Source organism: Lepisma saccharinum, chromosome 3 (genome assembly GCF_977018435.1).
Source record: "Lepisma saccharinum chromosome 3, izLepSacc3.1, whole genome shotgun sequence".
In the NCBI taxonomy this organism is placed as follows: Eukaryota; Metazoa; Arthropoda; class Insecta; order Zygentoma; family Lepismatidae; genus Lepisma; species Lepisma saccharinum.
In genome coordinates, this window is record NC_139231.1 from 61104735 (window position 1) to 61127234 (window position 22500).

At 37.8% G+C, this 22500-nt stretch overlaps 1 protein-coding gene across 3 annotated transcripts in view; it reads left to right on the forward strand.

Moving 5' to 3' along the window:
• Positions 1-3524: 3524 nt before the first annotated feature.
• spn-A (RAD51 recombinase homolog spn-A) overlaps positions 3525-22500 on the forward strand; it is a 61116-nt gene continuing 42140 nt past the window's right edge. Inside the window, exon 1 of one of the 3 annotated variants that reach the window (XM_083119899.1) lies at positions 3525-3660. The gene's annotated coding sequence lies outside the window, so the exon portion shown is untranslated. Of the gene's footprint in view, positions 3770-8874; positions 8893-22500 lie in introns of those variants that run through there. The other 2 variants (XM_083119898.1, XM_083119900.1) reach the window with 2 other exon arrangements.

Here is a 22500-nt window from a genome sequence, read left to right on the forward strand (position 1 = left end):
TTTTTATGAACAAGCGGATAGAACAGGTAATCTGGTAATTTTACTGAACCAAAAGGGGGGTTGGACCCGTTGAACCCCCTTAAATGCGCCCATGGTTATACAAATTATATCCTTGTAACAATTATACATAAACTAAGTATTGATATGTACTGTGCAACTGATGTAATCTTCTCAGTGTATTATCCCTTATCTGCACAAAAATATTTGATCATAATTTGCGCAACAGAAATGAAATACAAACTGAAATTACTTTATGGAAAATAAAGTAAAATAGGCTTTATAAATAGGTTACGGTAAATTTCGATAAATATAAGTTTAAAATATATTTTCGAAAGTTGGGTCAGCTACCAATTTTACAAGCAATATTTTTCGCTTGACCTGAGAACATGCACGCAGCAGAACCCTTTCATTTATCTTGCACGTGAGCAGCAGGGTTATTTTATAGAAAAGTGATCATTACAAAACATACCTTTCCTTTCCACTATCGCTCCATCTTCCATTATTTAAATCTGTACAGATTTGTAAAACTGCTGCACATGTTCGGTTAGGGTTACCAGATCGCTGTAAGGGAAATGTAGGACATTAAGTCAAAATGTAGGACACAAAACATTCTCAAAGTAGTTGAAAAATGACACTTTTCAGTTTTTAATAAATGAATTGTTAATGAATGTTTAAATGCAAAATTTCAAAACTTGCAATGGACATTTCCACTTTGACATGAAAAACGTTTTAAATCCATTCATTTTACAGATAATGACTCAAACATGAGATGTGCAAAATATCTCGGCCATATTTGTTAGCATGAGCCGTGGAAGCGACAGAAAAAAATTCACTCAGTCCAAAAATTTGTGCTCCATTTCTTGGAGATGAATTATGCCCTAGCAGTATTTACTATAATTCAGCCACTTGGTAGAGGGTTTTCCCATTAGGTTGACAAAGCAAACCTTGTAACAGTCAATGGTTGAACACGTGAACAGCCTAGTTCATTTCGAATACATAGGTGAGTTCTGACTGGCAAGAACTTAATGTTATAGGAATGCTTTTTCTGGAACTACAGTTATTTTCGTCATAATATTTTCTTCACAAATATTAAGATAATACTTTTAGAACACACTGTTTACACGCCAATTTCTGCAATATAAGAGGTGATACGGTATAAAAAGGTACGGTGAGTTTTTAAATTTCCTGCAGTAAATGACAGTTTTCTTCAGTTAATATGTATATTGCAAATTTTTGTATTTAGCCTACTTTTAAGTCGCTTTTCCGTCCCTTTGTTTAACCGCAACGATGAGAACGCATGGTTAATTTATTATGTATCATCTCTAACATCACATTTCTTCCCACTTTTGGCTAATCGCTACAATGAAGATGAATAACTACAAGCTGTATTCGAAGTCGGGGTGCAGGAGTACCCCCCCCCATACACACACACTACCTCCAACTGCACAATCTAAGTATCACCCAACCTGCCATGATAAGAGACGAACATTTTCTTCTGTCCCATCTAATTTCGAAAACATTCACTTGTCCCATCTCCTTTTATGAGACGAGACGGAACATGCCTCGTCTCGTGAGCAACACTAACATTAACAATAGAAACATCCCAATAGCTGTCCCCCAAAGTCTCGAGCAAACATCCTCCCATGTAACAATTTCCAGTTCAATGAAATGTCACTCACCTCACAAGGAGAGAGTCATACCCAGGTCGAGAGTCAAACCTGGAACATGCGACTTCCTCAGATAAATCATGAAATTTGTGTATAATAATTACAACGCCAGCTCATTCCTGGTAATTCTGAATCTGCAGTTTGGTATGCATATATAAGCAGGATAATATTTAGTTTTCGAGGGGTCAAAAAATAATAATAATAATAATAAAAAAAAATATTAAGAAAGGGTTTTTTTGTATTCATAATGATAAGCCTCTGCATACGTTGTTAATTCCATATTTTTCGAGACTTGAGACGAGAACGAGAATTGCCCTCCCAAACCGAGACTGATGTTTATAAATTGAGACGAGACTGTCAATGAGACATTTACAAATAAACACGAGACAGACATTTACAACTCTCAACGAGAACGAGACCAAGGCTGCCATGTCTCGTCTCGATAGAATCCTTAGTGGTGATGTTGTGAACCAACTAATTATTGCGTTCGGGGTAACAAGATGAGGCGGCTTTTTTCGCAGTACAAAATTCAAAATAATTATATCTACCATTTCAGTATGGGATATTGTTATACACATGGGCGTATATATAGTTCACGTGGGTGGGTGGGGGGGATGGATCAACTTTTGGTATGATTAGAGTTGCTTTATTTCGTAAGTGAAAATCCAGGACACTGCTGGCCGGAAGCTTGTTGAGGAGCAAGGGAGAGGGGGTGCTGGACCAGACAAAGTTGTGTGTTTGTAGTCACGAAGTATTGATACTTTTCTGTTCATCTTGTGTCACTACGTTTTTAAGAACCAAATTTCTTTAATATGATTCGAGGGGGAAGAAATAACTGACTTGATATTCTCAATGCAGTTTCTTATCGCAGAAATTCCGAAACTATCAGGAAAGTTAAATAGGCTTTAAAATTCCTATTTTGCACTACATAGGTTACGGTAAATATCGATAAATATAAGTTTAAAAAATATTTTTGAGTGTCTGGTCAGCAACCAATTTTATAAGCAATATTTTTCGCATGGCCCGAGAACACACACGCAGCTGAACCCTTTCATTTATCTTGCACGTCAGCAGTACGGATATTTCATAGAAGAATGATCATTACAAAGCATAGCTTTCCTTTCTCCTATCGCTCCTTCTTCCATTATTTAAATCGGTACAGATTTGTAAAACTGCTGCACGTGTTCGCTCACCGTGGGCTACCCATCCGGAACTGGACGCTCGAAGCAGACGACAAACGAGCTCTCCCTAAGGAGTGACGTAGTAACATGGCGGCGGCGTGTTTTCAGCGCAACGCTAGCCTCGCAACTTTGGAAGTCTCGTTTCTGCCTTAAACTGGACGCAGAGAAACGCGAGAACTTGCAGGGGTCATTTTTCCAGGGTGTAGTTTTTAAAATTGTTGTAAAGAAAAATGGGGGGGGGGTCGTATCGTTTGATTGACTTGTTATTGATTTTTTTTTTGGTTATTATGTTTAGTTTTTCTATATGTACCTGTGGGTGATCGCGGCTATAGGATTGAAATGAAACACCACCTCTTATGCCTTTAGAATCGGTTTTGGGGGGTCGTGGACCGTGGTATTCGCATTAATACAAGGTTACTCGAGCTGACAAATTTTGCAGAATAAGGTTGACTAACAATGACAGTGACCCTAAAGTATCTAAAGTATACATATATTGCTTAAATATGTATCTATTATATAGTGACACAACCACAGGGAGTCATTGCCATATGTTGTATTTCGCGGATGAGATTCACAACGGCTTCTCGGTTCTCTGGAATGCCCCACCCCCAGAGTAAATTTTCTGAAAGAAACACTGATAAGGACCGAATGATCCATTGCCATTCCATGGCCATTCGTTCAAACCTGAAAATGAAAAATGTGAGATTTTCTCGGTAATTTTACAAAATTTTTGGAATGAGTAAGCTGCAACACTGACTTATCAATTGCGGCATAAATTTGAAAGGCTGCAAGTTCCTTGGGCTGCAAGTAATGTACGCTCTCACTTAACAATTTTGAAACTTGTTTTTCCCCCTGTGTTATTAGTAGCATAAAAATATAAATCTAAGTGATTTAATTAAGTGATAAGATTCCTCGAATAAGGTTTGTATCATTTACTTTCATCCGTACAGCGTCAAATTGTTAATGCACGTATGGTAACTAATGGCATATCGATATCGTGATGGAACATGTTTGATCATCATGTTGCAAGTGATAATTAGAATCTTGTTTGTGTATTCATTTGACAAGCCTTTGAATACCAACCTTTATATTGTCGATTATCTAAACATTAGTGTAAACACATTTGTTCGCTTAAAGTTTACTTTTTTTCCTCTATGTAACATACCAGTAACCTGTACATAAGTTCAGCACATTTGCAGGGGCATTCCACGAAAAGTGGTCTTACTTCGTGTAAATAAAGTGAATCGATCTCAAAATTACTATTGCTTTTAATTACATCAAGGTTTAAATGTTTATGAATGCATTTCATTTGCATATTTCACAAACAAAAATTACTACAGTATGTACCAGTCTTGTCCGTACAGAGGTAGTTGGAAAGTGAAATGATAAAATACACCGCTAGAAAACAAAAAAGAAAAAAGTCTGGGTAAAAATTTACTATTCTTCGGACACCTCTCATTTTTTCGTTTCGTCAATTTTTGACATTCGAACTTACGTATCTGCTTCGCGGAACATTCCTGGGAGCGAATTTACAATATAGAGAAAGTCTCCAATTTTGTTAATTTTCGCTATACTAACTAATTTTGACCTCCTAATCACGAATCTGTTGAAAAAAACCGGGGGTCACGTCTGAAAATTTGAAAAAAAGCCGATCAATTTTTTTTTATATATATAGGTGTATATGCGTAGTTTTACGAACACAAATGTAATCTCCTGTCATTGTGTCCAACCACTCCGTTGTTTTACAAGAAAATGATTTATGATGTTCAATTCTAGTACTATCCCTATTTTTTCGATGAATTTAGGGGTGAAATGAGTACTAATGGAACCTAACCTAACAGACCTAACCCAACCTCGTGTGAATGGTTCGTGGGGCTACCCGTGGATGGTTTTTGGGGCTAACGTCAATGGTTTGTGGGGCTACCCATGGATGGTTTTTGGGGCTAACGTCAATGGTTTGTGGGGCTACCTGTGGATGGTTTTTGGCGCTAACAAACAATTTTTCATCAAAATGTACAATTTCCAGACGTGACCCCCGGTTTTTTACAACAGATTCGTGATTAGGAGGCCAAAATTAGTTAGTATACCGAAAATTAACGAAATTGGAGACTTTCTCTATATTGTAAATTCTTACCCATTCCTGAAGGTGTATCAACATTGTTTTGATTAAATTAATTGCAATTTTTCAAGAGAAATATCCCAACGATTCACAATTGCCATGCTTCCCGTACGTGAATGCATGCTCCACAGTTCACGTACCTAACGTAACCGACTGTCAGTGTTTCAAACTCCTTTTTTTTTTTTTTTACTATGCTTGCCTAACCCAACAAGCCTAACCTAACCTTATGGAAATGGTTTGTGGGGCTATCTGTCAGCTACCCGGGCTATCATCAGCTACCCGTGCATAATGTATAATTTCCACTGGTGACGAACAGGATAGTAGGTATTTTTCGGTGAAGATGGTTGAAACACTGCATACCCATAACGTGAGTCAAGATGTGCCCGCCATATTGTGTGTTCCGGAAGCGAGGAAAGGAATAAAAATAATCACTCTGTATGTGAAAAATTGTGTTTGTTTTGGTGTAAAAAGCATAATGGCACCTTGAACTATGTTCCGCAATACACAATTGGTAAGTACGAACCATGCGAAACACACAATATCAGATTTAAATGTGTGTCTGATATAACGAACTGTTACCAAAAAGTCTTGCTCAAATGATGTTCACAAGAATGGTACATTGCTATCTTCTTTGATCTTCCTCCACACCCTGTGGACACCATCTGATCCGAAAAGGTTTAGGAACGACTTGAGATGACCGGACCCCTCTCCGATTTTCTTCATATTTGGCATACTCACTAATTGAGGCCTCCTAATCACGAATCTGAAGTTAAAATTTGTTGGAAACGTCTAGAAACTGTAAAATATGGCGTTAGTTTTCGGAATGGAAACCGTCGATTTTCGCGAAATTTTTTGTTTCACAACCAAATATATTTATTCCTGATACTACTACGACACCAAATTTTAACTATGTTTGCCTAACCTAACCGAACTAACCTAACCACGCGCCAATGGTTCGCAATTTCTAGACGTGACCGACAATTTTTAACTTCAGATTCGTGGTTAGCCTAAATTAGTGAGTATGTCAAATATGAAGAAAATCGGAGAGGGGTCCGGTCATCTCAAGTCATACCAAGGTTTATTTTGGTCACATCGGAGCAGAACTCGTGGTCTTTATGCACTTTTTTCTTCTTCACGATATCCCTATCTGTACAATGCACAATGAACGGTTGAATTGCTCTGTCTCTCCTGTTTCATTTTCTACCCGTGATCTCAATTTTTAAATCACTTTATTTATATGCCTTATTTTGTCTCGCCAAAAATCACTCCTCTCTTTCGGTTAGTCTTTACTCCCTACTTCTTCTTGCCTGATTCTTTGTTGAACTTTCATATTTGAATTTATTTAGGTATGACTTGAAATGACTGGACCCCTCTCCGATTTTCTTCATATTTGACATAGTCACTAATTAACGCCTCCTAATCACGAATCTGAAGTTAAAATTTGTCGGAAACATCTAGAAATTGCAAACCATTGACGCTAGCCTCACGAACCATTGGCACGTGGTTAGGTTAGGCAAACATAGTTAAAATTTCGTGTCGTGGTAGTATCAGGGTCTAGAAATTGCGAACCATTGACGCTAGCCCCACAAACCATTGGTGCGTGGTTAGGTTAGGCAAACATAGTTAAAATTTGGTGTCGTGGTAGTATCAGGAATATATCTATTTGCTTGTGAAACAAAAAATTTCGGGAAAATCGACGGTTTCCATTCCGAAAACTAACGCCTTATTTTCGCTTATTTTGCAATTTCTAGACATTTCCGACAAATTTTAACTTCAGATTTGTGATTAGGAGGCCTCAATTAGTGAGTATGCCAAATATGAAGAAAATTGGAGAGGGGTCCGGTCATCTCAAGTCGTTCCTTTATTTACTATGTACTGCACAGTAGAATGCGATTTGTTCACTATTGACCCCATTTCCCTCAAAAGAATGTCCTTTAAGAGCAAGATTCACTATCACACTGCCCACGATGGCAGGGTGGTTGAATGGTGACAGAGTGATTACACAGACGTGCAACTGATGCTGCAAGTACAAAAATTCAGTGTGCTGCACACAAAGACGTGACATGGTTACTAAGTGACTCATGTGTACGAACAAGAAACAACCTCAAACGATTTATCATACTGTCCATCCAGTACAATTACTGCATTTCGCATCTTTTGTACAAATTACCTTTTCGAAGGTTCTCCCTGAATGCTGGACACCTTTCGTTATCATATTTCGCCAACTGAACATGTACTGAGGGGTTTCATACAATGTATACAGCCTGTAGGAACAAGTATGGTACATACTGTATCATCTGCAGCCTATATGCTTCACAGACAAATGAAGTGAAACTTTGCTACATTTTTAAAGTGTCACACACGTAACACATTTTTGTTAAGGCTTTTCATGCATTCAGGCCACGTCATCTTACTCAAGTTTTTTTCATTTGTTTAGCAGACATCACAAAGTACTTCATAATTCTATGAAATTATTTCATTACGATTATTTTAATCCAATCTTCCTGTTGGAAACTTCTACTGTTATCAATTGTTCTCTACTGTGGTTCGCGAATTTCTACTGAAACGCAATGATTTCCTACTGAAGGTGTTCAGTAGGGCTAATGTACGTGTACAGAAGAGGAAATACAAGTGAAATATTCTCTTCAGTATTACACGTATTATTGTACATATGTAGTGTGTCTAGCTCAACATGTTGGCTGACCCACTGTACCCCCTCGAGAATTACGTTGATTTTTTTTTAATTGACAGATTTCAACGTTTTACGTAATATAAAAGTGGTTCCAGCGTTAGGAAACCACAAATAACGAAGATATTTGATCGCAAAGTATGACCCGTGTAAGCACAAGAAACTCCTATCTGGACTACTATTGCTCATTTTTCCTGTAAAAAATTCCCAAACAGCAGCAAAACTAACACTGCTGGCGTATCCTGACATCACTACGACCCTAAATTTTAACTATGTTTGCCTAACCTAACCTTACCGTGCATGGTTCATGGGGCTATCCGTAAATGGTTTGTGGGGCTACCCGTGCATGACGTCAGCACCAAATTTTAATGGCACCGTCGACCCACTGTACTCCCTTGAGAATTACGTTGATTTTCTTTTATGCTCGCTGCTGTATTTTTATCTTCATCCACACATCCCTGCAATATCGTCCACTGCATTTAACACATTTCTTTTTTCCAGACAGTAAAGCATCCTCCTGCAACTCATGGATATAAACCTCCGGCTCCTGGCCGAAGAACGCCACGATACTGAAAATGTCTATACACTCCCCAATTTGCATTTTCAATGAATAGCACCACACTAAAAACGCACACCCGCCTTGCAAACAAAATCCCAGTACCATGTGACATGAACAGAAACATCGTTTGCAGTAAATCTCGCGTGGCCTGATGTAACACCAGAATTGCCAATCTTCAATCTCGGATATTTCCAACACGGCTCCAAGTTACAAAACACAAATAACATAATAACATGTTCCTTCATATCACATGCAGGTGGCAATGATGAAAATGACGTCATAAATAGTCCCATCAAAAAATTCTCATTACTCCACTATAACACATCTCCTAAAGCTAAAAACAACACAAATCGTTCGTATAGAACATAATCTTCATAAATGGCACAAAAATCATCACCTTATCGTGGGGGTACGGACCGTCGATGGTACCTTATAACTTTTCATTGCTCCTGATTAACAATTTGTTTTTATATCTATTTGAAAATCTAGATGTTTCAAAACACTTATTGATCTACTGAAAACATTTCAGTAGAGAAATTACAAGTGAAAATAATTTCTTCAGTATTATATTTAATGTAGTGTGTTTACTGGAAATTCATCGTGCTGACCACACCTCACCCCGTAACTGGTTGGATGATCTTCCCTTGGCAGGAGGGTGTGAAGCCAGGAGTTGGTAGGTAGGCACGCCCTGACCCTCATGGGCTGTTGCACCATGGTTATTATTATTGTTATGTAGTGTGTTTAGCTTAAGATTGTGGCTGTAAATGTGACATTTAATTCCTTCTTATTAATTTTTCTTTACATCTGTTTGACAATCTGAACACAGTTGATGTTTCAAAACAGTAGATAGAATTTTCAGCGAACCTTACAATTTTCTGCTACGTGATTTCTCTTTTGCAATGAAGAACTACTATATTCCCAGATGTGCATTAGTGGGGGCAAAGTACCATTTTGGATCTTTTCCTTCAGTATTCAATCACTTAGGAATTTTTATTTTAAATGACTAGATAAAGAAATATGTATCATTTTGACTTTAGTAAGCTTTCTTTCTCTATATCATGTGATTCGCAATTCAAGCTAGACAATTGTCATGAGATTTTGGAACTACTCTCTGGAGATGCTGTCTTCGTCATGTAGACTCAAATGAAGGCCCAATTTCCGATTTCATCATGGTATGCAGGAATTTTTTTGACAGTTCGTTTTCTATTTGTGTCTGTTAACACATACTTCGGAGTTTTAGCAATTACTTACTGCATGTTTGAGGATGATTTTTCACTTTCGTATACTCCAATATGACTTTTCTCTTGCAGTTAGCCATTTGTTAATGGACTGTTGAGTGCCATCTAGGTCACCTGTGTGGTATAAAGGAGTTTCATAATTAGATTATTCTACACCGCAAAAGGTTTAACCTGGGACGGCTCCCGCCAAAACCTTCTCCATCGTCTGCTGGACGTTGTTGCCATTGATTTTGGCGCAAGCGAGTAAAAATGGCGACAGGCTGAACTACGAGCGGTCATTTGCAGTTGCAAGCACAGATGTCTCTGCCACCAGAACATTCACGTCCTTGACAATGTGGCAACAAAGGACACCCGAAGGAAGTGGCGACCCCTGGTAGGCAGAGGACAATGCATGTGCTGTCTCCAAGGCTTCTGCCAATGGTTGAAGACACTCACGTGATGCCCGGGAAAGTCTGCTAGCAGAAGGAAATCTATGGTTTGGCGCAAACTGTGCCAGGTTAAACCTTCTACACTTTAGTCAGGTTTAGGACTGTTAATTTTTCTGCCATGTACACATTGCTTGCATTATAGAATTATTTCTCTTGTAGTCTACGGTTATTACAAGCATAAAAACAGTTTTTCGTTGTGACATTTCACGAGAACACAAGCGCCTTTTTAGTTTGATTCTAAAACTGGATGAAAGGAGCAAAATGGTACTTTGCCCCCACTGCACATCTGGGAATATAGTGGTTCTCATCACAAAAGAGAAATCGCGTAGCAGAAAATTGTAAGGTTCTCTGAAAATTCTATCTAGTACTGTTTTGAAACATCTACTTAGTATTTAAATAATGTCTCTAAATGTTTCATGGTTAGATTAGGCAGGCCAAGTTTAGGGCTCTTAGAATTACAATAATTTCCACAAATGCTTTCAACATCTCATTATGTTGTTGCTGGTCTCAAGCACAACACCTCTTCGAGCCTTGTATTGGCAGTAGTCTGTGGAATGCCTTTTCAATGGGAAGCAAGGATATTTGTGTAAGGTACCTTTTACAGCTTTTTGCCAATAAATAGGACTTTTCGGAAATGCAAACAGTACTAATTACTTTCAGAAAGCTTCAAATTTACTTTCAAAATCGTTTCCACTATTCTGCATACTTTCTCTTTCTTCTATGAATGAAAAATGCCTTGTTGATGGGAAGCGCAGATGATTTCATATGATACTTTTTTCGCCGATAAATTATACTCTTCGGAACTCCAAACAGTGGTAATTACTTTCAACAAGGTTTAAATTTTCTGTAACAATAATTTCTGCAATACTTCATCTTCCTCCTATGAAACTATGAAAAAATTAATAAACATTCTTAACCATTACACAAATGGAGATAGCACAGGATAAAAGTAAATTGATTATTTTTGGTCTAGAGACTTAAAACCAACAACAACCACCTACAGCCTCTTCCGTCACATTTTGTCATTCATATGCTGTCCTCGCAGATGTTTGAAGAAATGCAAGACAAGAATGCAAAAATATGGGTTAGGCTATATAATGTATTTGCAAGCCCATCAATATATGATGGGCTTGCAATATTGTTTCCTCCTTCCCTTATTTCATTATTTTATTACACAAGAATTATCAATATTTATGAAAATTAATTCATTTACTGTTCTCACTCATATGTATTATGAGGAATTCGTTATATATATGGAATTACCAGAATTCCAGAAATTGTGTACTAAGGGATATCAGATATGCTCAAGTGCTCACTATACTTAAATGGCTATCTATGAAGATAAAACCTGTCCCTAGCATCATTAAACTTCACATAAGTGAAATATTATTATTGCGAGCGTAAATTCATACATACTGTATATAAATATAACTTGTGCACTATTTCATTTAAATTATAACAGGAGTGTATACTCTGCAATATACGTATGTATAAACAAAAATACGTTAGAGTATTCAAAATGGTCTACTTATGCAAGTGAGTATGTATTCTTATGTGAACGACGTTTCGGAAGCTTTACTGCTTCCTTCCTCAGGTTGTCGTTTTCGGCTCGGAATATCAAGCCACGTCAGAGAAGTGTCATGTAAGGATACCAGGTGAAAGGTTTGGGTTAAAAACACTTCATAGTGCTTGACATATACAGAATTAAAACTACCTTTGTTAAAAACCCTTAAAACTCACAATAAAACATGTTAAAACCACCGCTACGGTAAACTGGAGTGGCCGTTGAGAGCCCCAACTCCCTGTCCAAGGGTTTTTAACAAAGGTAGTTTTAATTCTGTATATGTCAAGCACTATGAAGTGTTTTTTAACCCAAACCTTTCACCCAGTATCCTTACATGACACTTCTCTGACGTGGCTTGATATTCCGAGCCGAAAACGACAACCTGAGGAAGGAAGCAGTAAAGCTTCCGAAACGTCGTTCACATAAGAATACATACTCACTTGCATAAGTAGACCATTTTGAATACTCTAACGTATTTTTGTTTATTGTTAGTGAGTAACACGCACGTAACCAATATGCCATACGTATGTATATTGTTGTAGAGAATTTACACTAAATATCTTAATGCTCGTTATTCTCTTACTGTTCTAATGGCTCTATTATATAAGTTTCTTGCATAATCGTGTTTCACTGTAATCTTCGAATGCAGTTGATGTGAGTTTCGGAGAAACTGCTTACATGCGAAACTTCTGTCACTTCTGCTAGTTGCTTGTTGTTCGTTTGATGTCACTTTCAGGATGACGTCACGCTACTTCGTTCCTTGGCCGCTGTAATAGGAGATGTACGTGTTTTGTTGATATCGCTCTCTTCCAAGTCGAGGAGGCGAGTGTTGCAATCTTCATGAAAAGAAACCAGTTTATTGAACGAAGGACAGTTTGGCGTGGTTATCAAGAAATTCTATTTTTGGAAGAGGACAGTTCCTGTATATTTTGATAAGATTTAACAAAATAAATGCATTTAGGTTTTAATTAAACATGGATGCTTCGATTGGACTGCTTGTTTTGTAGCGTCACTTTTCTTCCCCTTTGACTAATCGCGACGATTACGATGAAATGATGGAATGACAACGTTCTTTCCCATTTGACTTTCTGTGGAAGTGTGTCCCTTTGACTTCTGTCTCTTCGGCTTCTGACTGTTCTACAGACATTTCGTCGATGTTACCATTTTCTTCTTGTATTTTCTCCTTTTCTTCGAAGAAGGGTTTGACTCTTGTTATGGAAAATGTGTCAATTTTATCCTTTCCTCGGCCGTCCTTGTAGCTTATTCGTACGCTGTTGACATTTTCCATATCAATAACTGTACCATGTATTTTGCAGTAATTTGCGAAGTGCTTAGGTACATTTCTTTTCGGTACTGTGTCTAAAATTAGCACTTTTTGTCCGGGTTGAAATTCAACATGCCGTGTGTGTTGGTCTGAGTACTTTTTCTGTGTTTTAAATTTCTTCTGGAGATTTTCCTGTGCTTGTTCACGCATCGCTTGCAATATGTCTAGACGTTCCTTGTTAGAGTGCTGCAACGAATTTGGATCTATTCCTAGCAATGAATCCATCGCATTCTTTGGTTCGTAACCGTACATAAGGTAATGTGGAGAATATCTTGTTCCTGTGCGTACTTCTGAATTTATCGCAAACGTTATGGCCGAGAGATACAGATACCACTGTGCACATTTTTTCATTACATACGGTCTCAGCCTTTGCTTTAATTTCTGAATATGTCTTTCGGCGAGTCCAACTGTTTCGTGGAAGTCTGTGTTTGCGAATCTGAGTCTGACGTTCAACATTTGACTCAATTGTTCCATGATTTTTGAAGTGTGCGCTGATGCACGATCAAGCGTGATGTTGTCTGGTACACCAAATCGCAAAATGATCTGTTCCATTAATGCATTGGCGATCGTTTCGGCGTCAACTGAAGGTATAGATGTCGTTACCATGTACCTGGTCACTTGATCAACGCAGATGAGAACGTAGTGATGTCCGTGGTTGGCTATGGCCTGCAGTGGACCACACGTGTCGATGACCCACTTCCTGGCTGGGGTGGCGATCTGTTCGAACGTCTGAAGGGTGAGCTTCTTTGGTCCGAAATCTCTCTTCGACATCTGGCATTCGAGGCAACTTTTTGATTTCATGTACACCCATCGTTTTAATCCTGGGAAGTAAAATCTTTTCCTAAACTTTTCATACGTGGAAGATGGTGAAGCATGAGCTGCATTGTATTCACTGCAATGAATCTTCTCGAAAATTTCATCTTTTAATTTGTGTGGAATGCACAAGAGAAGTTCCTCTGTCTTGTTGTATCGATGACGTCTGTACAGTTTGTTGTCTTTGATGACGTAATACTGTGCTGCTCGTACTACTCCTGGATCGTGCATCGGATCGTCATTGATGACTTTAATGATAGGGCCGAATAATGGATCGTCTTCTTGATGATGTCGAATGCTGAAGTTTTTGTCCTTTAGGTGGAAAATTAGTTCAGGGTTGTCTTCACTGTCGGCAGGAGCTTCATCTGCTGGATAGCGGCTTAAAGTGTCTACAAGGGCATTTTCTGATGACTTGACATGTTTCACATCGAAGGAAAACTGCTGTAGTTCCAGAGCTCTCCGTGCCATCGGACCTGTCAAATTTGATGCTTGTCGTAAATATGATATGGAGTGATTATCAGTTATTAAAGTAAAATGACTGTTTAGCAAATAATATCTAAATGCTTTTACTCCATAGACCACTGCGAGAAATTCTAGTTCAAATATTGATTTCTTCTTCTCTGTGTTAGTTAATCTGCGGCTCGCGAAGGCAACTGGGTGGCGTGAGCTTCCGTCTTCCGAATCTTGCCAAATACTGGCTGCGAGGCCAACTGTAGACACATCGGTGATGAGGTAGGTCTTCTTGTTTTGAGAACGGGAGAACTGAGAATTTTATCCTTTAGTTCATCGAACTCTTTCTGGTGCTGCTCTGACCACGTGAACTGAACGTTCTTTTTCAAAAGTTTATATATGTTATCCGCTAAAAATGAGAATCCGGACACATATTTCCTAATGTAAGAACAAAGTTCTAAGAAGCTCTTCACGTGTTTCTTATTGCTAGGTGTTGGAAAATTCTTGATTGAATTAATGATTTTGTCGGAAATTTTCATCCCTTTCGCAGAAAGAAGATGCCCCAAAACGATGGTTTCTGAAAATGCGAACTTACACTTCTTTATTCCAACCGTCCTATTTGCTTTCCTAATCCTATCAAATATTTGTTGAATTAGGGAAAAATTCTCTTCAAAAGTGGAAGTTGCTATGCACAAATCATCTAAATAGGTGGCTACTTGATTGTCGGGAAGACCACTAAATACAATGTCCATTAGTCTATTCATAAAACTACTGGATGTCTTCATGCCCATAGGTAAGCATTGGTAACGGAATGAACCACAACCTGGAATTGCGAAGCTGGTAACTGGACGTGATTCTTCTGATATTGGAATTTGAAAATAAGCTTGAGCCATGTCCAGTGTAGTGTAAAAAAATTTACCCGCAAGACGTGCTAAAATGTCATTGCAATCTGGAGTGGGATATGGAACATTGTATATCACTTTATTAATTTCTGAAAAGTCTGAAACTAGTCTGTAGGTTCCATTTGGTTTCTTAACTAAGAATATACGATGACGAAATGGTGAGTTTTCACAAGGTTCAATGATCTGTTGTTCTTGAAGTCTTGTTTTTTCATTTTTTCCCTGAAATTTATGGGTTTGGGAATTTGCCTAGCAAATGGAGGAACACATTCAGCAACATCTATGTGTGCTTCCATTGCGTTTGTTTTAGAAAAGCACTCAGGATTCCAATACATGATATGTGCATAATTGTAAATTAAATTTTGAATTTTGAGCTTTTGATTGTCTGTTAGTTCTGGATTTATATCAATTTGTTTAACGTCATAAAATTTCCTCTGTTTAGTGAGTCGTTTTAAGGTTTCCTGGTCTAAATTTTCGTCACCTTGCTCGAATGAATGATGTATTTTATGACCACTATTTGCATTCACATTGATGTTAGTGTCATAAATTTCAGAAATTATTTGGTTACTTCCTGCTGAACCAATTGGAGTGTTTTTCTGTATTACTAACGGATGATTTTTTGTGTTTGTTAGCAAAATGTGGGGTTCTTCTTCATTAACTACTAATGCATAAGGTGCTAAAACATCTAATTAGTCCAACAATTCTTTATTCGGTTCAAATGTGTTATATTTAGTCCCAATCTGGATGTTTTCTAGCCGTAGTTTTACATAAGTTGAGGATTTCGGTTTTAATGTTATTTTATGTTTTTCTACAAATGTTGAACTTTGATTTAAATCTAACATTTGAAATATTTGATCAGGAATGGTGTGTACTTTGTTTTCGTCACTGGAAAATTGCCATTTTGGTGAATACCCTAATCTCTGCAATGAGATCATATTATCTCCTAACGATATGTTTGCTTTATGTAGATTTAAAAAATCTGTGCCCAAAATTGCATACTGGAATTTTGTATTAGCTATTCTGAACGGATGACAGTAAAATTTCCCACCGATTCGGAATCGTATGAAGGCAATTTGTCTGACAGTTATGGAATTTCCACTTATTCCTGCTATGGTTGAATTTATGTTTATTCTTTTTGCATTTGTTGGAACCAAGTTGTCATTTATTATACTACAATTTGCACCTATGTCTACAAGTACTTTACAAGGTTTCCTATTTACTGTTGCTTCTAGAAAACTAAGATTATTCTGTTTAATTATGGGAACTGTATGCGAACTTTTCCCCTGACGACCGTTCCCACGTTCATAGGGTTTCAATAGTTTAAAGAGGCATTGGGTGATTGTTGTTCCGATGAACCTGTCTGATTGTAATATACTTGTTGATTATATTGCTGGGCTGTATTTTGTTCACGTTGAGGGCAACAGTTTTGTGCAGGGTTGCCATCTCTGAGCTTGTTGAGGGTGTTGTCTCTGGAATGGCCTATAACCTCCTCTATGGTAATTTTAACGTCCCCTGTTCCCACGTTGGTAACCATTGTTTGAATTATTTGATCTATAATAATTGTTACTTCTTTGGGAATGTGAACTATTCCTACCGTTATATCTTTGGCGTGTAGGAAATCTATTATTAGTTCTAGTAGGCTGTGATCTATTTCTGAACGTTTGTGCACTATTCTGAAAATGATTAATTTGGAGTTCATTCATTTTAATTTCCAAATCTTTTAATTGATCTTGAGTTACAAAGTTTTTTTCTGTTTGCAGTTGACTGTTTATTTCCTGTTGATTATTTGAGCTAGTTTGAGGTTCTTTTATGGGAGGTTGGGTTACTATGTTTTGCAATCCTATCTGATTTGTTGATGCAACTAGACCTTGAGTATATTTAAGTGCCGCTAATTCCTAGCTTCTCTGTACGCTTGCTCTTCCAAAAGGGTTTGTTTTGTTTGCAAGTTGTTGATGAACCGTAGAAGTTCATTCACCGAATTAAAATTCTTGTCGGTAGCTACTTGAAGGTACTGCGTACGCAGTCCCCTCAAAATGTAATAAATTACATGATCCACGGATGCATGGGGGAGATATTTCTGAATCAAGGCATGCTTACGCAAGATGTAAGCTTGTGGGGTTTCCTGAATTTGTTGGACTTGTTCCTTTAAAAAATCCTCAACCAGGAGAGGTTGACCAATGTCCCTAAAAGTGTTGGTAATTTCTGTTTTGAGCGTTTGATACTCCTTATTTGCATAATCTGGTTGAGATTTTATTCCCGTCATTAAATCTAAAGCGATTCCAGTGAGGAATAAAGGCAAGAAATCTTTCCTTTTTGCAGGGGTCCAAGTTAATGCATCCGCCATATTTTCAAAAGTTGTGAAAAATTGATCAACTTCTAAGGGTTTTGCCCCTGAAAACTTTTAAGGTTGATAAAATTTGGTATGTTTAATGCCATGACTTCAGTATTGTTGACAACGGTGGAAGGAATAATGGCAACACAGTCCGTGGAATGTGCAGTGTTGGTGGAAAACTGCTGTATGTATCGCGACCTTGCCCTGGTGACGGGACGAGACGGTGAAATCGGAACCGTTTGTTCCGCCAGCTGTTGAATTCTCGTTAAAGATAAGTCGAATTCGTGTTCATTTTCCCTTAGCATTCCTAACCCGCGTTCTGAAGCACATATTTCCTATAAGGAACTCACACCTACAACTAAATGTTACAAAAAAGGCCGGTGCCTCCAACCATGTTTCCTCCTTCCCTTATTTCATTATTTTATTACCGGGGTGTAAGTAAGAAAAGGTACTAGCGAGAAGTTTAGTAACAAGGCTCAGACCATTCTATGTTCGGAGTGACGCCTCCGTCATCCAGGTACATACCTGCGCTGTCTTCCTCGATGTTCACACACCAAAACCAAATCCAAAACTGATCTCGAAATTTCCTTCCGATCTTCTCAGATCGGTTCGGTTGCTTCGCTATACAAATTCCAATACCTGTCGATTCATATCCGTCTGTCAGGCTCTTACCTTTCCATGGATGAGACAAGTAATGGAATTTGTAAGGTCTGCATTCCAAACCGACGAGAACATCCTGTCTCCGTAATGTTTCGTTTTCAAGTACACCTTCTAATTCTTACCTACAAGTCAACAATATGGTGTCTGACACCACTAGCAGCAAAAATTTCTCACCTCTTACAGGCTTCATAAATAAGATTGGAGATCATATGTTTCATGCTTCACCTGCTAGAGCTTTCCATGTTCACACAATTTTTGTTTAAATCATGTGTCATTTCAAATTTTTTCAGTTATAAACTGAGACATAAGCAACATAACATGCATTTGCACTTATTGCGAAGTAAAATCAGCATGCAAATTGTGATTCCAACTTTTCCACCTCCCTGAGCTTACATTGGGTTTGAACATACAAAGCAGTGGTAGTGTTGGCACCTTATAATCAAGGCAAGGGGGAAAAATTACTGGACATTAAAAAATATTCCCAACATATACCAATATTACCTGAGTCAAGTTAACTCCCAGGCCTCATTCACAGTGCAGAATTGTTATTTAGACAAAATCCTGTTTCTCTGCTGGCTGTTTCAGGGAGGAAGGATTGTAAGATTGCTGTTTGTTGCGCAAACGAAGGGCAGCAGTAGGCCTAAAGAGCTGTTTAACTGCAAATTTCATAGGTAAACGTGGCAACATCGGGGCACTGCCATGAAGGCAGGTTCCGCTTTGGTAGTTAGCTTGACTCTAAGTTTATCTTCCTTGGCCCACCCTACCAGAAGACCATGAAGTTCTTACCATTACCTATAATAGAATTTTGCCTTCTGTGCTCTTAGTGAGAAATTTGAAAACATGTATAGTATACAGAATTTGTTGCCAAATATATCACATATACTTGCTGGCAGTCAAGCCTTCATCGGCAAATGCTTCGCTCCAACCTTCAAGAATTTTATTGTGAAGTTATTCAACAGCCAATACAATGATGAAACATTTTTTGTAATCAATCTGACACCCAAACAATGCATTGACCTTTTCACGTAATAATAACAGTTATAAATACCAAAAGGTTAATCTGTATTAACTTTTGCAAAATTATTTACATGCATTTTTATCTCAGCTGTGTAATCAACCCATAACCTGTGGTGCAACAACCCGTGAGGACCAGGGCCATCCTTCCAACTTCCAGTCTCAGTCCCATCTGCTGTGGTGGGAGATCATCCTACCAGTTAAGGGGTGACATGTGGTCAGCTCGACAAACCCTCAGTCGTCGTTGAAGGTTTCTGTGACTGGGTTATGCTACTCATTCATAGCTCCCCAATTTCCTCCCAATGGTAGACGACCACTGGTCCCATGCACAGGCCGAAATCTCAGGAGAGAAGTTGTTACACTTTCCCCCAAGAGACTTGAACCTGCACGCATCCTGTTGCTGGAGCCCAAAGCATGACCCCTTAGACCGTTCTGTCACGGTGCAGGACCGGCTGTGTAATCAATGATGACAAATCTCAGTTCAGCCAATTTCTGCAATGATCCAAGAAATTTGTGTATCTCACTGATAAATGTCACATAATTGCTTTGGAAGCACAACTCTTGCATCCTTTGATCAGCATCCAAACATTTGGAGATCCATTTGATTGGCAGTTTTCTCATGTCATGGTATTTGTGTATAATTGTTCCAACTATCAGAATATGTTAAGAGTGTCAGCTACATTTTTAGCAGAAATTCTCCTCTTCTCAAGGGTAATTTCATTCACAGAATCCACAGTTTCTGGCACAATGAATATTAGAGGCACCCCATGATGTTTATTACATGTGCTGAAATGACAAGTCAAACTTTTAACAACCCAATATTAAATGGTTGCATACAGAGAGAGTTGGCATAGTAGTAGCGTTGTTACTTTGTAATCCAGAGACCTTGGTTCGATACTTGGTTGTGTCACATAGTGGTTCAGATCCCACTTTTAACTGTAGGTCCAGTCCCGATTAGCCTTCTATGCATAAGGTGGATTTAAAACAAACATACAAGGAGCTTGGGTCACTCATTGTTTGTGACATGTCCACAGGAGTTTCCTGTACCGTCATTAATTGCTAGAGGAACAATATAGATTCAGTTTTACTTACGTATTTTGTGAGTATAGTTCGTTCTTCAATTACGACGTTTCGAGAGATAACTTCTCTCTTCTTCAGGTTATAAGCAATTCATAGGGTCTTGGCTTCATCAAAATATTTCTTCCATAGTCAACAGGATCAAGGATTAGGTGAAATGTGAGCGGGGAAAAACTAGAGGAAGATCAATTACACACTGACAATTTACATGCTTAAAAGCCATCATTACCTAAGTTAAAACCTATTATAAAAACTTATTGGTCCTCCTGTATAAATTTTAAAAACTGTAAAAACCTTTAAAATTCTAAAAAACATGCACTATTTTACAGTCAGGTTGTCTGCAACGAGCTTCCCTTGCTAATGTGGAAGCAGTCGGACCAACTGTATTTTGTTCATGATTTCCCCTCCCTCCCCTCTTCATTACATCATATCTAGTTCAAAATCTTCCTCTTTGGAAGCCTTGCGCAAAACTTCCGGGGTGACGTGGAATCCAAGGCTTTTATATTCTTTCTTATCCATGTTTTAAACATTCCAGTCCATACTTCATGTATATTCCCGTTGCCCCTATTTAATTTGTTCTGTCTTTACAAATATATGATCCTTCATAAACATTCCTTCGTCCTAATTTATTCTCTTCCCTTAAAACTCTACATTCCACGATTACATGGCCTTCTTCAAGGATATGTTCTGATAAACCCATTTTGGGAACCTTTTCTCTTGTCTTTATCATGTTCCCCCCACCTTATATTCATGTTTCTCCCCATTTGGCCGATGTACTCTTTATTACATTCGCATGTTATTCCATACACTCCCATCAAATCTCCTTCTTTTTTATATTTCGTGAAATGTTTTTCTAGAGTTTTGGGGGCCCTCATTCCACATTTAATTCCATGTTCTTTTACTATTTTTTCCATTTTTCTGATAACCCACGGAAATAAGGGATACCTATAAATCTAAAATTTTCTTTCTTCTCCTTTCCATTATCTGTCTCTTTTTCAGTGTCATTTTCCAAATTATTTTTTTCCGAGTCTTTCCTACATGTGGATCTTGCCTTACTCAGTTCTTTTCTCATTTCACTTTCTTTGTACCCATTCTTCTTGCCTATTCTTATTATCCAATTAATTTCCTTATTCAAATCTGCTTTGTTATTGCATAACCTAAGAGCTCTAACGAAAAAGTTTTGAAAAACGTTATTTTTTGTTCTTCTAGGGTGTGCCGATTCTTTATTAATGTATAATTCGCCTGCTAAGGCCTTATGATGAACACCAGTTTCTATCCTCTTTTTATTTGTGAGAATCGAGAGGTCTAAGAAGCCATTCTTGCCATTTTTCACTTCTTCTTTAGTGAATTTTATCCTATCATCTTGTTCTCCCAATATATCAAATAGTCTTATTAACTCTTTAGCTTCCCCTATAACCAAAATATCATCGACATATCTGCCGTAATACTTAACTTCCCTTCCCATTAGAACGTAAATTGCTAGAGGAGGTACTTGGTCCCAGTTATTTTTCTTCAGCATGGAATTTGCATGCGGTGCATCATAGTCAGTTTACACTTGGAAAAATAATAGTTCTTTAAACAGAGAAAGTTATTTTTTTTAGAGACAATAAAATAGAAAGACAAAGATTTGTGACATGTGTTTTGTTTAGTTCCTAAACCGAAAGATAAAGAGACTAAAGATTTAGCAGCACCCCCTCGCATTATTGTATTAGTCTTAAGTATTGCTAATCTAATTTGTGGTACTTGAACATGAGTTTATTTTTTAAGTGTTTTTGTGAAATGTGAAATCTTAACCCTGATGAGGCTCTGTGAGAAATTTTAATAAAATTTCTGAACTTTGTTCTCTGAACATGAGGGACTAAAGATACAACCTTTACACACTATGTTTTTGAATTGCCATTTTTCAATACAGTTTAATATATAACCTTCAGTTACTATGAATAAAAATTGACTAGTGCAAGCTTCACAAAAGTTTTATGTTAATAATTGATAATGAGAAACTACAACAAAAAGAAATCATGTTAAAGGTTGGTTTGTATGTGTGTATGCACGCATGTGCATGCATATACACGCGTATATAGAGATCCATCAAATGACAGGTAATATTAAAGGACTATATTCTAATCTGTATATTGTATTCCAAAATATGATGAGAACTGGTCCTTTTATCTGTTTTAAATTTCCATGTGGGTCATTCCACGTCAGATCGACCACGGCCTCCAGATCATAGTTTTGGATTTGGATGACATTTGGCATGAAGGTTCAATCATGTGTGGAAGGCTTGTATTCCAAATATTACATTTCTTCAAGGAATAGTTCTAGAGCTATAGCCTGTGGAAAAATCTGAGAAATGAGCCTCAGAGCTAACTTCAGGACTCAATAACTTTGGAACTATTGATCACAGCTTAGTGATGTTTACACATCCAACAAATCTCCAACCAAGGAACACACATAATCTTCTAGCTGTGGTACTCCGATATTTAATT